This window comes from Lissotriton helveticus, chromosome 8 (genome assembly GCF_964261635.1).
Source record: "Lissotriton helveticus chromosome 8, aLisHel1.1, whole genome shotgun sequence".
In the NCBI taxonomy this organism is placed as follows: domain Eukaryota; kingdom Metazoa; phylum Chordata; class Amphibia; order Caudata; family Salamandridae; genus Lissotriton; species Lissotriton helveticus.
Genome location: NC_136069.1, coordinates 836,246,535 through 836,259,606, shown reverse-complemented (window position 1 = coordinate 836,259,606; position 13,072 = coordinate 836,246,535).

The window sequence follows — 13,072 nt, the reverse complement described above, 5'->3', positions numbered from 1 at the left end:
TCTTGTCTGTGATTGCTGCTATATAGTGTTGTCTCTGTTTCGCTTTTAGATAGGTCACTAGCGCTTTCCCTGCTTTGTTGGCTGAGCACAGGTTAATGGCTTTATATTTGTTAATCCATGTGCCCGCTCTTTCACTCAAAATCTTATTGAGCTCATACTTCTTTTTGGTTAGTTCCGTCAGGGTGTTCCTATCTGCTAAGTCTGCGCAGTGCCCTCTTTCTAAGTCTTTGATCAGGTTTTCTAGCTCTGTTATCTTTTTAGTCCTGCTTTTGTTCATCCTGGACTTGATACTTAGAAGTTTCCCCCTTATTGTCGCTTTCAATGCCTCCCACAGGGTCTCTCTGTCCGTCTCTACTGTGTCATTGAAGGTAAGATATTCTGCTATCGCTTCCCTGATTTCCCGTTATGTTGGCTGGTTGTTCTAGGACAATGCTATTTAGCCGCCAGCTGCGGCTGGGGTTTTCGTTGTGTTTGTCGCTGATCTTGAGGGTGATGTGTGCGTGGTCCGAGATTGTCTTTGGACCTATCTCCGTTGAGTCAATGAGGTGTGTATGGGTGGAGGACATGAGGATGTAGTCTATTCTGCTGTATGAGTTGTGGGGGTGTGGGTAGAAGGTGTACTCCCGTGCTGTCGGGTGTTGGAGTCTCCACGGGGTGCTCACCTCAAGTTTGGCGCAGAGTTTTTTTAGGGGGTTCAGTTCTCGTGAGTTGTGACTGGCCCTGTGCGGGTTTCTGTCTATGGCGTTGTCTATGGTCTGGTTCATGTCGCCTGCTAGGATCAGTAGCTCACCCTGGGGTATGTTGCCTAGTCTGTTCCCTACCTCTTCCCAGAAGTTTCTGTCAGCTGAGTTGGGCCCGTAGATATTGGCTACGTGAAACATTTCTTCCCCCTTTTTAAGGCTTGTGATCATGACTCTCCCTTCTCTGTCTGTTTGGCAGTTTTGTATCGCAAGTTGGGCCTTTTTGCTTACGATTGTGATGACCCCTCCTTTTTTCCTCACAGCCGGAGAACAAGCTATCCCTCTTATCCATTTCGCTTTAAGGCGTTGTGCATCCTCTTCGGAGATTCTGGTCTCTTGGAGGATGTAAACGTCTCCTTTGAGTTTCTATGGGTGGTCGAGTGTTTTCCTGCGTTTGGTTGGTTGGTTGAGGCCCTTCACGTTAAGGGACACCACTTTGATGTCTGAGAGTAGTGGGGCGTTCGGTTGTGTAGTCATGGTGGTTTGTACCCCTCGCTGATTCTTTTGGCATGTGTGACTACATCACACTCCCTGTAGTGTTGTGATTGGCCTGGCCTGTAGGATTGTTCCCCCCCCTGGGAGATAGATAAAAAGTAGAGAAGGATAAAGATAGATAGAATATAGAGACAATCATGTGCATACAGCTGTACCGTGTTGCCATCTTCCCCTTCCCCCCTGCCCCCCTCCCACCCGCCCTCCATTCCCCCTAGCAAAGTTCTGTAGGCGTGCGACAGCAAGGGTACTCCCGCCCTCCGTCGCCTCTGAGACGTTTCCCGCCCCCGCCCTTCTGTTAGATATGTTTCGCCTGGCTTAAAGGATATTGATTGTGTAGCTTCTTCTTGAATCACCAGGTCGCGTCTTGGCGTGGAAGTTCTTTTGTTGGACCTGTGAGTGTCTCATTGTTTGCAAGGCGTTTGCTTTCTGAGGTAGGATTGTTGTGGTGAGGTAGCGTTGTTAGCAGCTAATCTCTGTTTACCTGAGAATGAATGCTGCAGTCAAGTCCAATGCTGAGAGGTAGGTTTGTTGTGTTGGTGCTGGTTTCCCTTTGCGTCTGAGAGCATTACCCTGCTAGGGCCCACCTGCTGCGCCCTCCTCGGGTGTGTCTGATGAGGCTCTTCTTTTTGTTGCTCCCGGACTCTGTGCTTACATTTCTTCTATTTCTTCCGGGCTTGGTCCTTGCAAATATCTCTGCAGTTCTCTGGGTTCGTCATAGACCCTTGTGCCCATTCTGTCCGTGACACGCATTCTGGCTGGTCCTGCGAAGCTGAATGTTATGTTTGCTTTCCGGAGACTGTCCCTCAATGCCAGAAACCCTTTTCTTGTTTCTACTGTTAGCTTCGAGAAGTCTTGTGTTATTATGATCTTTTGACCATTCCATTTAGCGTTTTGGCCTTTCCTGGCGAAGGAGAATATGGCTTCTGTGTGGCTGGCTCGCAGTGGTTTGCATATGATGGGTCTTGGGCCCTTCCCCAGTGGTTGTCTTGTTGCTGGTATTCTGTATGCCTTGTCTACCTCGAATGGTCTGTCAAACTTTATGCCGGTCAGTTTTGGCAGTAGGCTTTCCAGTAGAGCCGCGCATGAGACGGCTGTGTCCTCTTCACCTTCAGGTACCCCTAGGATTCGGATGTTCCCTTTTCTACTTCGGTCATCTTGCTCTGCCATCATCTTTTGTAGGTCGTTCGTTGTTTTTGCCACGTAACCCATGTCTCTGTTGGTCCTAGTCGCGTTGTCTTCTAGGTTGCTTATCCTTTTCTCGGCCATATCAACTCTGCAGTTCATCTTGCTCTGGTCTGCCCTTGTGGCTGCCAATTCTAGTTGCATGTTATCTATAGTTTTCTTAGTTGCCTTTGCCAGGTCATTCCCTTCATTTATTTTCTTGAGAAGTGTGTCCAGTGTTGTTTCGTTAGATTGGTTGTTTTTCAGCTTTGTTGGAGATTCGCTTATCTCCTTCCTTACTTTCTTGCTGTCGTTAACGTTTTTTTCGTCTTTGCCCGCCATCTTGTCAAAGCCCCTTCTCGCCAGATAGGTGCACAGTCTATCGTCTTTTTGTTGACTGGCTGGGTGAGCTCTACTGTTGCTTGTGCTTCTGGCGTCTTTGTCTTCTGGTGTGCTGTCCAGTCTGAATCTACTTGGCCACCTTATGGTCCTCGTCCTGGTTTTGGCGAACGCCAGCTCTTCTCTTTGCAGACTTTGTTTTGCTGGGTCTGCTGATGTGTTGTTCCCTGGCCTCCTTTGGGTGGTTCGAGACAGCCTTGGTGCGTGCTCACGGTGTCGCTTTCACTACTGCCATGCCCTCTTTAGTTCCTTGGTGCCTCCCTGCTTGGCCCAGCGTTCCGTTCCGGTTTGATTCGCGCGCCACCTTGTTCCCGCTGGGTCCAGGCACCCTTCAGGTAGGGCTCGTTGGCTTAGCCAGCAATTTGGTTCTGCAGCGGCTGGTATTCTGTTGTGCCTTGAGCACTTATTGTTTTCGTTTGCTAATCTTTGGCCGGCTTCCTTCCCTTACGTTTGCGTTCGGTTGCCGGAGGGCGGTGTCAGGGCCATGCGTCTGGTGACGCTCGGTGGTTATAGTTCCCGCCCGACCCTCGGCTTCCCTGTTGACTCCGGAAGCTTCTGCCCTTCCGCTAGGGTTACTCGCTTGTCTGCCTTCCTTCGTTCCTCTTGCGCATCTTGTTTAGTTTCTTTGTTTTGCTCTGCTCCACCCGCTGCGTCTTAAGATGGCTGCCCCCAGGGTTTACTTCAGTTTCAGTTTTGCTTGCTTGCTATTCACCGTGTCGTTCTTGCTTACGGGCTGCGCTTGATGGCCGGCTGTGTTTACTCTGCTGGTTGCCCTTGCAGTCAGCTGTTACCTCTGCGCTTATTAGTCGGCCTTACGTCTTCGCTTTTCGCTTGCACTCGCCGCTCTTCTTGCACGGAGATTCCCCTCTCTAGTTGTTCATAGTCGCTCGTTATTGCTCCCCCAAGATGGCCGCTGAGGTTCATTCCTGCAGTTTCGGTTTCGTTTGCTGCAGGCTCCCTGCTTCCCCTTTCATGCCGATAGTTCGCGGTTTTGCCGGCGTCTGCGGGTAGCGCACAAGCGCGCTTGTGATCGGACTCCTGCACCGCCCTTGTTGTGCCTCTTACTTGAGCTCCTCTCGCGGTGTGGTTGTTGATCTTGTTCCGACGTTTAGCAGTGTGCCGCCATCTTGGGATCATCCGGCACGTTCTCTCTCTCCGCTTTATTGGACTTTCATTCCTTTCTCTTTACTCTGGAAGGTTATGTTTCTCGCCACTTTGTGCCTCGAACCTTCACACATCCTCAGCTCCGGTTGTGGGTCGTTACGGGCGGTTTCGCTGTCTCTTTTTGCCGTTCTTTGTGTCAGGGTGACGGAGGCTCTGGACTTAGGCGACTGTCCACCTCGCCATCCAAGCCACGCCCCCGAATCACTATTTTTTAACACCTGTGTGGTTGATAGCTTCATCTGCGGTCAGCTCCCACTAAACATAGTGCTGCACAATTTTCTCCCAGGTGCATGATGTAGCATTGTCTATTTTAACCCAGTGTTGTGCTGCTTTTGTTTTAGTAACTTTGTGCCTTAATAGGATATATACTAAATGCCTAGTGATAACAATCTATTTGGTCACAGATGGTGGGTGGCATTTTTTTGGCTTAGGAAAATGGCAGTCGACGGGCAGAGTAATCTGTGAGCAAGAATAGGACAGAGGAACCTCTGGGGCTCAGGGTTAGGCAGGCTAACCAGCGTTAGTAACATCAGCACTGTGAGACAAAAGGAATGACTAACAGACGTACAAGTGGGATGACAAATGGGATGACAGACTGGGAACTGTAGTTAGCCCTCAGATGTTTTTACAATCAGTATATAATAATTTAAAATAAATCAAACATAGAGAGAGGGTTTGAGTCCTCTCCCTTGCTTGTTGGAAGCGATATTTATATGTTGGATCGATTCACAGGACAGGTCACATAGAGCAGTGGGTCAGTCCCTTTGTGCCATTGTTTTGTTGGCAGTGTTCTTCACATTCTGTATCAGTCCAGAGTATAGTCATTCATTGACTAGAATATCACTCATCACGAGTGAGGGCATTTTGCTTCTTTATACCTGAGTTCATTTGGCAATTGTCTTGAGGCGAAGGAGCCCATCTACAGGGACCATACACGATCCGTTAAGGGAGGTTTCCTTTGCAGTGCAGGTATTCTGTTGTAACAGCAGAATGGTAGGTGCAAAGATGATAACTGCAACTCACTGAGAAAGTGGTCTGGTTAGAGGGTAGTTTCACCCTACCACCATCTTCTCTACTACATCTCTGTACTAGGTGGACTAGAGCAGGGTTCCCCAAAGTCAGTCCTAGAGGGCCGGATCCATGCCAGATTTTTTACAGTGGCACAGTAAGAGCTTTTTCTGCCTGGGCGGTCCCTCAGTTTGCTGCTCAGTGCCAGCTGCAGGTAAGAACAGGGTAAAAGTGCCACCAGCCCAAAAGTCGTGCCACCCCTGCCCAACCCCTTGCTATGCCATTGATTTTTAAGATAACTGCATTTATCTAAATGGGGGTAGTCTAAAAATCTGGGCTTCCAGGACAGACTTGGGAGAACCCTCAACTAAAGGTGTTCCTGTAAGCTTTGCGTGTTCCAGAAATTTCGAGACCAGCTTCAGCTGACATCCACCCTACTGGCTACCCAGTGCCCCCATCCCATCTTTTCACTTTGCCCCACGTCCACCCAGTGACAGTTGAGGATAGTCTGAAGAAGGATATTGTTTGTATGCAAATATTGTGACTGGGACGCTACAGAGGTTGGAAAGGAGAGCTTGAGCACCTGAGATAAATAGCCTGCAGTCATTCCATCATGCCACAGACTGGCCTATGGGAGTGCAAAAGTCGTTTCATGAACAGATGAAACAGTGATCACTGTGGTTTGGCATTTTCGCAGCTCACAGGTAGTCTAATGGTGGTCAAACCTCTACAGAATTTGAAAGGTTGGCTGGTAATATTAGAGGGAAGTGCTGGTGAGGCCGAGCTATATGGCTTTGCAAGCACTGGTAAAACTTTGTAGTTCATAGCTCGACGTTGTAGGGACATGTTTCATGAAAGACAAGCCCCTGAATTGGGCATTTTCTTGCTCAGCCCACAGACCGTGGAACCAGATCCCAGAACCCATAGTGCTCAGCCCAGATCTCCTGCTTTAATAAAACATATGAAGGCTCACCTGTTCGAGTTCAGAGTTTGCTTCCACACCTTCATAAGTGAAAGAGACCTGAGTAAATTCACCTTAATTCATGTAATGCATGCCAGTTCATTTATTAAGAAACACCAAAATGATAATACAATTCATTTTACTGATAAGACTAATCAGTTGTCCCCCCTTCCTCCCTTTATTCCTATTATATGGTCTTTCCAGGGTTGGATTGGTAACGTGGGTACTCTGGAAATGGCCGAAGGGTCGCTAGCCGAGTTCTATCTATGGGCTGTTTTTTTGGGCAGCTTGGGGGCAGCCTGTGCTGTTGAGATGCCACCAGCAGCCCAGTGGGTCCCTGAGTGGCCTTTCTAGAGGCATATGGGTGAAGATATCACTCTCTTTCTCTCGCCGGGCCGTCCCATTAATGTATGCTGATTGAGCGGGGGATGGGGGACTGAGCAGAGGTGGAAACACTTGCATTCATGTGTGGCTCAGCAGTGTGAACTAATCTGTGCAATTTTAGTTAATAAAACATGCCCCCCACCCCATTCTTTCCATAAAACTCCACTGAAGCAGTGTTTTGCGGAAAGGCAATATGCAAATGAGGGTCACTTTTTTGGGGGAGGCCCAGGTCGATTTTATATCCCAATCCAACCCTGGAAAACTACAGCTGTAATACCCCCTCCTTCTTAAGGCATTCGGACATCCAGCTCCATATTTCTTCAACCGTGCCTACGTTGTGGACCTGCCTCAAAAGACCAATGTCACGTCTTTATAATGTGTCTCTGTTACGTTGGATTTAAAATACTCTGCTGCCCTTAGGTCTGTGCTCTGCTAATAAACACATCAATAAATACATAGTTTCTCTTTAAAGACCTAAATCTTGTTCCATGATACGTTATAAAGTGAAAAGCCTGTGTTGTGCATATAGGAAACCCAGAACATCTGATGCACATTTTAATTTGATTCCTGCTGGGAGGAGAGGCAGTGATGGCCTGCCTCTCAAGGGGAGAGCAGCATAGGAAGTCCCAAACACAGTGACTGCAAGAGCTTGTCTTTTTGAGCCTGCAGTCACTGGGTACCCAGAAGATATGTAATCACATTTCCGGTGGCTTTCAGAACATACAAGGTCCATTCTGCCCTTTTTTGGATCGAGCTTCAGATGTGTTAATTCCAGTGTCATTTTAAGGATTGTGGGGGCTGCGGGCAAGAAATCTTGGGGGGGTTCCCTGTTAGGAACAACTTCGAATTTGATTACCCATTTTTTACTAACTCAAGCCGTTTCTTCTAACAATATTGAATTATATGTTAAAGGGTAAGATACAAAAATACACAGAAGTGAGCTAGAGAGAAACTTCACTTTCCCATGGGGTCTCTTCGAAATAGGGGGGCCTGGGTGATTGCCAACTTTGCCCATTCCTTAAAATGTCTCTGGAACTCCATTCAGCCTATCTGGTTGTCAGGTAGTTGCATGTGGGGCTGCTTTGATATGGCTGTTGCGGATGTGTGCCTCTGAGTGATATGTCCGGATTCCTGATACATTGAACAAAAGCAGAAAAACAAAGAGCAGTCTGGTTAGGATCGCAGGACTGATGTTTTAATCTTAGTGGTGGAGAGTATTTCAATTACCTAATCAGGGATTTTAGGACATGGAGGAAATGCTTCAGAGTTTTAAATGTTGGTCATGCATCAGACATGTGCAGCCCTTCCATTAAAGGATTTGCGTTAAGGTGTTCTTGATGTAGGGGTCTACTAAATGAGTGCATGCCGTGGTTTGAATATTGTGGTACAAAAGGGGGTGGCGATGGACGGAGCATCTGAACCAATCAAACACTCACACCGAGTCAACAGATCTGGGTTTAATCCATCACCGTTCTTTAGCCCACTCTGCCACCCCAGTTCAGACAAGGCCATATGCAAATCAGTCTGACCCTGTGCCTCATGGGAACAGTCCAGCCCGAACTGCCAAGCCATGCCTTCCCTGGACCGGAAACAAGTTTCCGAGGACCGGTTTCTGGCATTTCAGCCGTCTTCAGCCCGGCTTGCTTGAATTCAGTGGCAAAGTGAGCAAGGGACTCACATCTGAGCATACCCTGCCAACTTATGGCAAACAAAGTGGTACAAAAGGGGGTGGCGATGGACGGAGCATCTGAACCAATCAAACACTCACACCCAGTCAACAGATCTGGGTTTAATCCATCACCGTTCTTTAGCCCACTCTGCCACCCCAGTTCAGACATGGCCATATGCAAATCAGTCTGACCCTGTGCCTCATGGGAACAGTCCAGCCCAAACTGCCAAGCCATGCCTTCCCTGGACCGGAAACAAGCTTCCGAGGACCGGTTTCTGGCATTTCAGCCGTCTTCAGCCCGGCTTGCTTGAATCCAGTGGCAAAGTGAGCCAGGGACTCACGTCTGAGCATACCCTGCCAACTTATCGCGAACAAAGTGGTACAAAAGGGGGGCGATGGACGGAGCATCTGAACCAATCAAACACTCACACCCAGTCAGTTCAGTTCAGTTCATAAGTCTTTATTTCGATAGTAAAATCATAAAAGACACAATTATCAATTGTCAACAACATAAAAAAGAGTTATTTGTAAAAAGCCCAACATTACAGTCATCTTTTTAAAAGGAATATTAAACAATATGGTAAGACTTTTAGAGTTAGAAAAGTACAATAGCTGTCATATTTTAAAAAAACATTTCAAGATTAAAATACATTTGGGATCCTGGTACGAATAACCCATGCCCATCCAAGAAATTTAGCAAGGCCAACCACTATCAGCTCAGAAGTGTTAGTTCAGAATATCTTCAGGGCTTCAGCACTCCCTTTAACTCCTAGCCTACAACAAATGGGCCTGATCCATTTCAGTCTAGGTACATGGTTAGCAGGGCAGGTGAAGAAAAAATGGCCCACACTCTCCGGATGGTTTGGACAGAAAGGGCATGCAACGCATGAATTGGCGGACCACTTAGTAGTAAAAGAATTAATAGGTAAAGACCCAACTCGGAACTGGTGGTATAGTTTCCGGTCAAGGGTCTTAGTGATCACATCCCAATAGGTTTCCAGAGAGGGAGTCACCTTATGGGTCAAGAAGAGGCCTGTTAGACTGGTGGAATCGTCTGACTGAACTATAGATGAATATTTAACTGAGGCCCAATACAGGTCTTTAAGATCCTGTTTGGAAGGGAACACAGAGGTCCCCGGGGAGACCCAAAGATGATTGAGACCCATCTCTTCTAGAACCATTTTCACTTCCCTCAGCCATACAATCTTTGAAGCGCCCCATGTTGCTGTTATCTCATCTAATTCACTAGCAAATAGACTAAGATCAGGAGAAGTCCAAATCCGTCGCCACAGGGCCACCAAACGATACCGGGCCAACTCATTGATGGGCTTGACCCCCAGATCTAACAACAGGGGTTTGGTAGGTGTAGATTGGGGAAGACATATTAGATTCCGCAAGAATTTATTTTGGGCTTTGACCAAAAGGGTTAGATCTTTAAACCCCCAAAGGTCAGCACCATACAGTGTGGCTGCATTGATTTTAGCTTCGTAGATCTTAATTACTGGAGCAATACATTTGGTATAAGACTTCTTATGCTCCTGATTTAAGCAGCCCGTGAGGCGTGCAAATTTAAGGTATGATGTCTTAATCTGCTGTTTCCAACTGAGGCGATAGTCTAATGTCACACCCAAATAGGTCATTACCTCTACTTGTTCTATACTGGCGCCATTTAGACTAACTGAGCTTTTGATGGGGCGATTTTTACTAAAGACCGTGAATTTAGTCTTGCTAATATTAATTAACCCTGCAGAACTCATCGAATCTATTAAGTGCAGATTGTAACCCTGTTCGAGTTTTTGAGAGGAGCAACGTATCGTCAGCAAAAATTAGCATCGGATACTTAGTTCCTCCCAAAGTTGGTGCATCTGTCGGGGTATCAGCAAAAAACTTGACTACTTGATTAATAAACAAGAGGAAGAGGGTAGGGGCCAGCACACATCCCTGGCGGACGCCGCGTGTTACTGGGAAGCTGTCAGTCACTTGCCCTTGCTTACCCCATCTCACCCTGGCAAAATTTTCCTCATGAAATCTAATTACTAGGTTCAAGAGTTCAGGCGGCATGCCCATTAAGCTAAAAGCGTTCCACATTTTCTCCCTGGGCACAAGGTCGAAAGCCGACTTGAGATCCACAAATGCGGCATAAATTACCCCTCCACCTAACAGGACGACCTTCCAGTACAACATAGTTAGTCTGAAAACCTGATCTATAGTACTAGTTCCAGATCTAAAACCAGCTTGCATTGGAGATAAAATATTGACCTGTTCCATCCACCCCTGAATTCTTACAAGGATCATCCTTGCGGTTATTTTTTGAATTGTATCGATCAAACTGATCGGGCGGTAATTACCCGGAACCGATCGGTCACCTTTTTTAAAAATGGGCAAGATCTCCGCCCCTTTCCAAGAGACTGGGATCCTTGCCCCTTTGGCAATGGCGTTAATAAGCATAGTTATGTAGGGGACCCAAATATGTAAATTAACTTTAAAAAGGTCTGCTGGTACTGCATCCATTCCAGGGGCTTTTCCAGATTGCACCGCACTGAGAGCCAACTCTGCTTCAGAGGAGGTAAAAACTAAGGATGGACGGGAAGTGGAGGATGGAGAAACTACCATCGTATGTTCTATACAGTGCTCTGTATTTGGAGCCTTAAACTGAGAAGAATAAAAAGCCACCCATTCAGCGGGAGAAACATGATTAACGGGGGTTCTAGAATCAGGATTCAGGCCCCACTTAATGGTTTCCCAAAATTTAATTTGATTGGAAGATTGGCTCGCCGTAAGGAGCTCTGACCAAAACAGCTCATCCCATTCTTTCTTGGCATCCCATTGGGCTCTTTTATATAATTGGCACGCTGTTTTAATATCATTAATGACGTGAGTTTTGATCGCCTTAATCAGACTGCTATATGCTTCCCTACAGCTCTTATTATACCATGAATTTTGTTGACCTGGTACCTTTACTTTCTTTGGGTTAAATGGTTGCGTTAGTAGGATTTTAAGTTTTGAAAAGCACAGGTCATGGAGGTTACTTATCTGGATAGTGCCCCCCGAAGAATGTAAGAGGGCTTTCATATGTTTTAGTGTGGCCGAAACTTCCCTTTCTATACCATTGAGTATGGAGGGGTCTTCAATTACCCGAGACCATCTAACTCTTCTTCTGTCATTTGTCAGAAAAACTTCAGATGTTAGGCAGAGATTTTTAGGGGGTCCGCCTCTATCCCCTTCAAACTTCAAGGTTAATGAAAAGGGGTTGTGGTCACTCTCTGGTCTTGTCACAACCTCCATGTCGATCACCAGTGTCCAGAATTCTATTTTAATTAAAATATAATCTATCATACTCGTACTGACCCCATTGTTAAAGGTGGGATTTCCTACCTTGTCAGATTGCGTGCGCCCATTTGCGGCTCTGTAACCTCGTTCCAGGCACAACCCTAGCCAGAGAAGTGCCGCTTCTGTTGCCTTCACACCCTTATCTAAAAGTAAGGGCGGAATATCCCAAACAGCATCTTCCACTGCCCCCAAGTCCTTGCCCACACTAAGCAGTGGTTCAAATGAACAGTTTAGGTCCCCGGCTATACAAATAGTTGTATCCCTTCCTATTTCATCAAGGAACAGGTCTAAATCATCCATGATAGTCTGTCTGCGACCACCTGGGCGTCCGCGGGCATAGATATTTATAATTATATCCTGCTTATCTGCCCTACTAAGTCTGATTCCTAATAAGTCAGGATTAGCCACTATGAGTTCAGTTGGTCTATATCCAATGGACTGTCTTACCCAAACCACTAGCCCTCCGGAGGCTCTCCCTTTAGGGCCCAGTATCGCCAGTTTGTAAAAGTTCAGGTACCCTACTCGATATATGGGGTCGGGGGCCCAGCTCTCCTGGAAAATGATGTCAACAGATCTAGGTTTAATCCATCACCGTTCTTTAGCCCAATCTGCCACCCCAGTTCAGACATGGCCATATGCAAATCAGTCTGACCCTGTGCCTCATGGGAACAGTCCAGCCCGAACTGCCAAGCCATGCCTTCCCTGGACCGGAAACAAGCTTCCGAGGACCGGTTTCTGGCATTTCAGCCGTCTTCAGCCCGGCTTGCTTGGTTCCAGTGGCAAAGTGAGAAAGGGACTCACGTCTGAGCATACCCTGCCAACTTATGGCGAACAAAATGGTACAAAAGGGGGAAGCGATGGACGGAGCATCTGAACCAATCAAACACTCACACCGAGTCAACAGATCTGCGTTTAATCCATCACCGTTCTTTAGCCCACTCTGCCACCCCAGTTCAGACATGGCCATATGCAAATCAGTCTGACCCTGTGCCTCATGGGAACAGTCCAGCCCGAACTGCCAAGCCATGCCTTCCCTGGACCGGAAACAAGCTTCTGAGGACCGGTTTCTGGCATTTCAGCCGTCTTCTGCCCGGCTTGCTTGAATCCAGTGGCAAAGTGAGCAAGGGACTCACGTCTGAGCATACCCTGCCAACTTATGGTGAACAAAGTGGTACAAAAGGGGGTGGCGATGGACGGAGGATCTGAACCAATCAAACACTCACACCCAGTCAACAGATCTGGGTTTGATCCATCACCGTTCTTTAGCCCACTCTGCCACCCCAGTTCAGACATGGCCATATGCAAATCAGTCTGACCCTGTGGCTCATGGGAACAGTCCAGCCCGAACTGCCAAGCCATGCCTTCCCTGGACCGGAAACAAGCTTCCGGGGACCGGTTTCTGGCATTTCAGCCGTTTTCAGCCCGGCTTGCTTGAATCCAGTGGCAAAGTGAGCAAGGGACTCACGTCTGAGCATACCCTGCCAACTTATGGCGAAGAACGTGGTACAAAAGGGGGTGGTGTGGAGTGCAAAAAAACAATGGATTTAGGCCCAGATCTCTGTACTGGGGTGAATGTATGACATTGTTCTGCATTCTTTCCATCAACTGTTGGTTTTGCATTTGTCACCCCGAGTGGGATGGGTATGCTCAGACGTGAGTCCCATGCTCACCACACCACTGGAGTCAAGCTATCCTGGCTGAAGACGGCTTATAGCCAGAAACCGGTCCTAGGATGCTTAATTCCGGTCTAGGAAAGACATG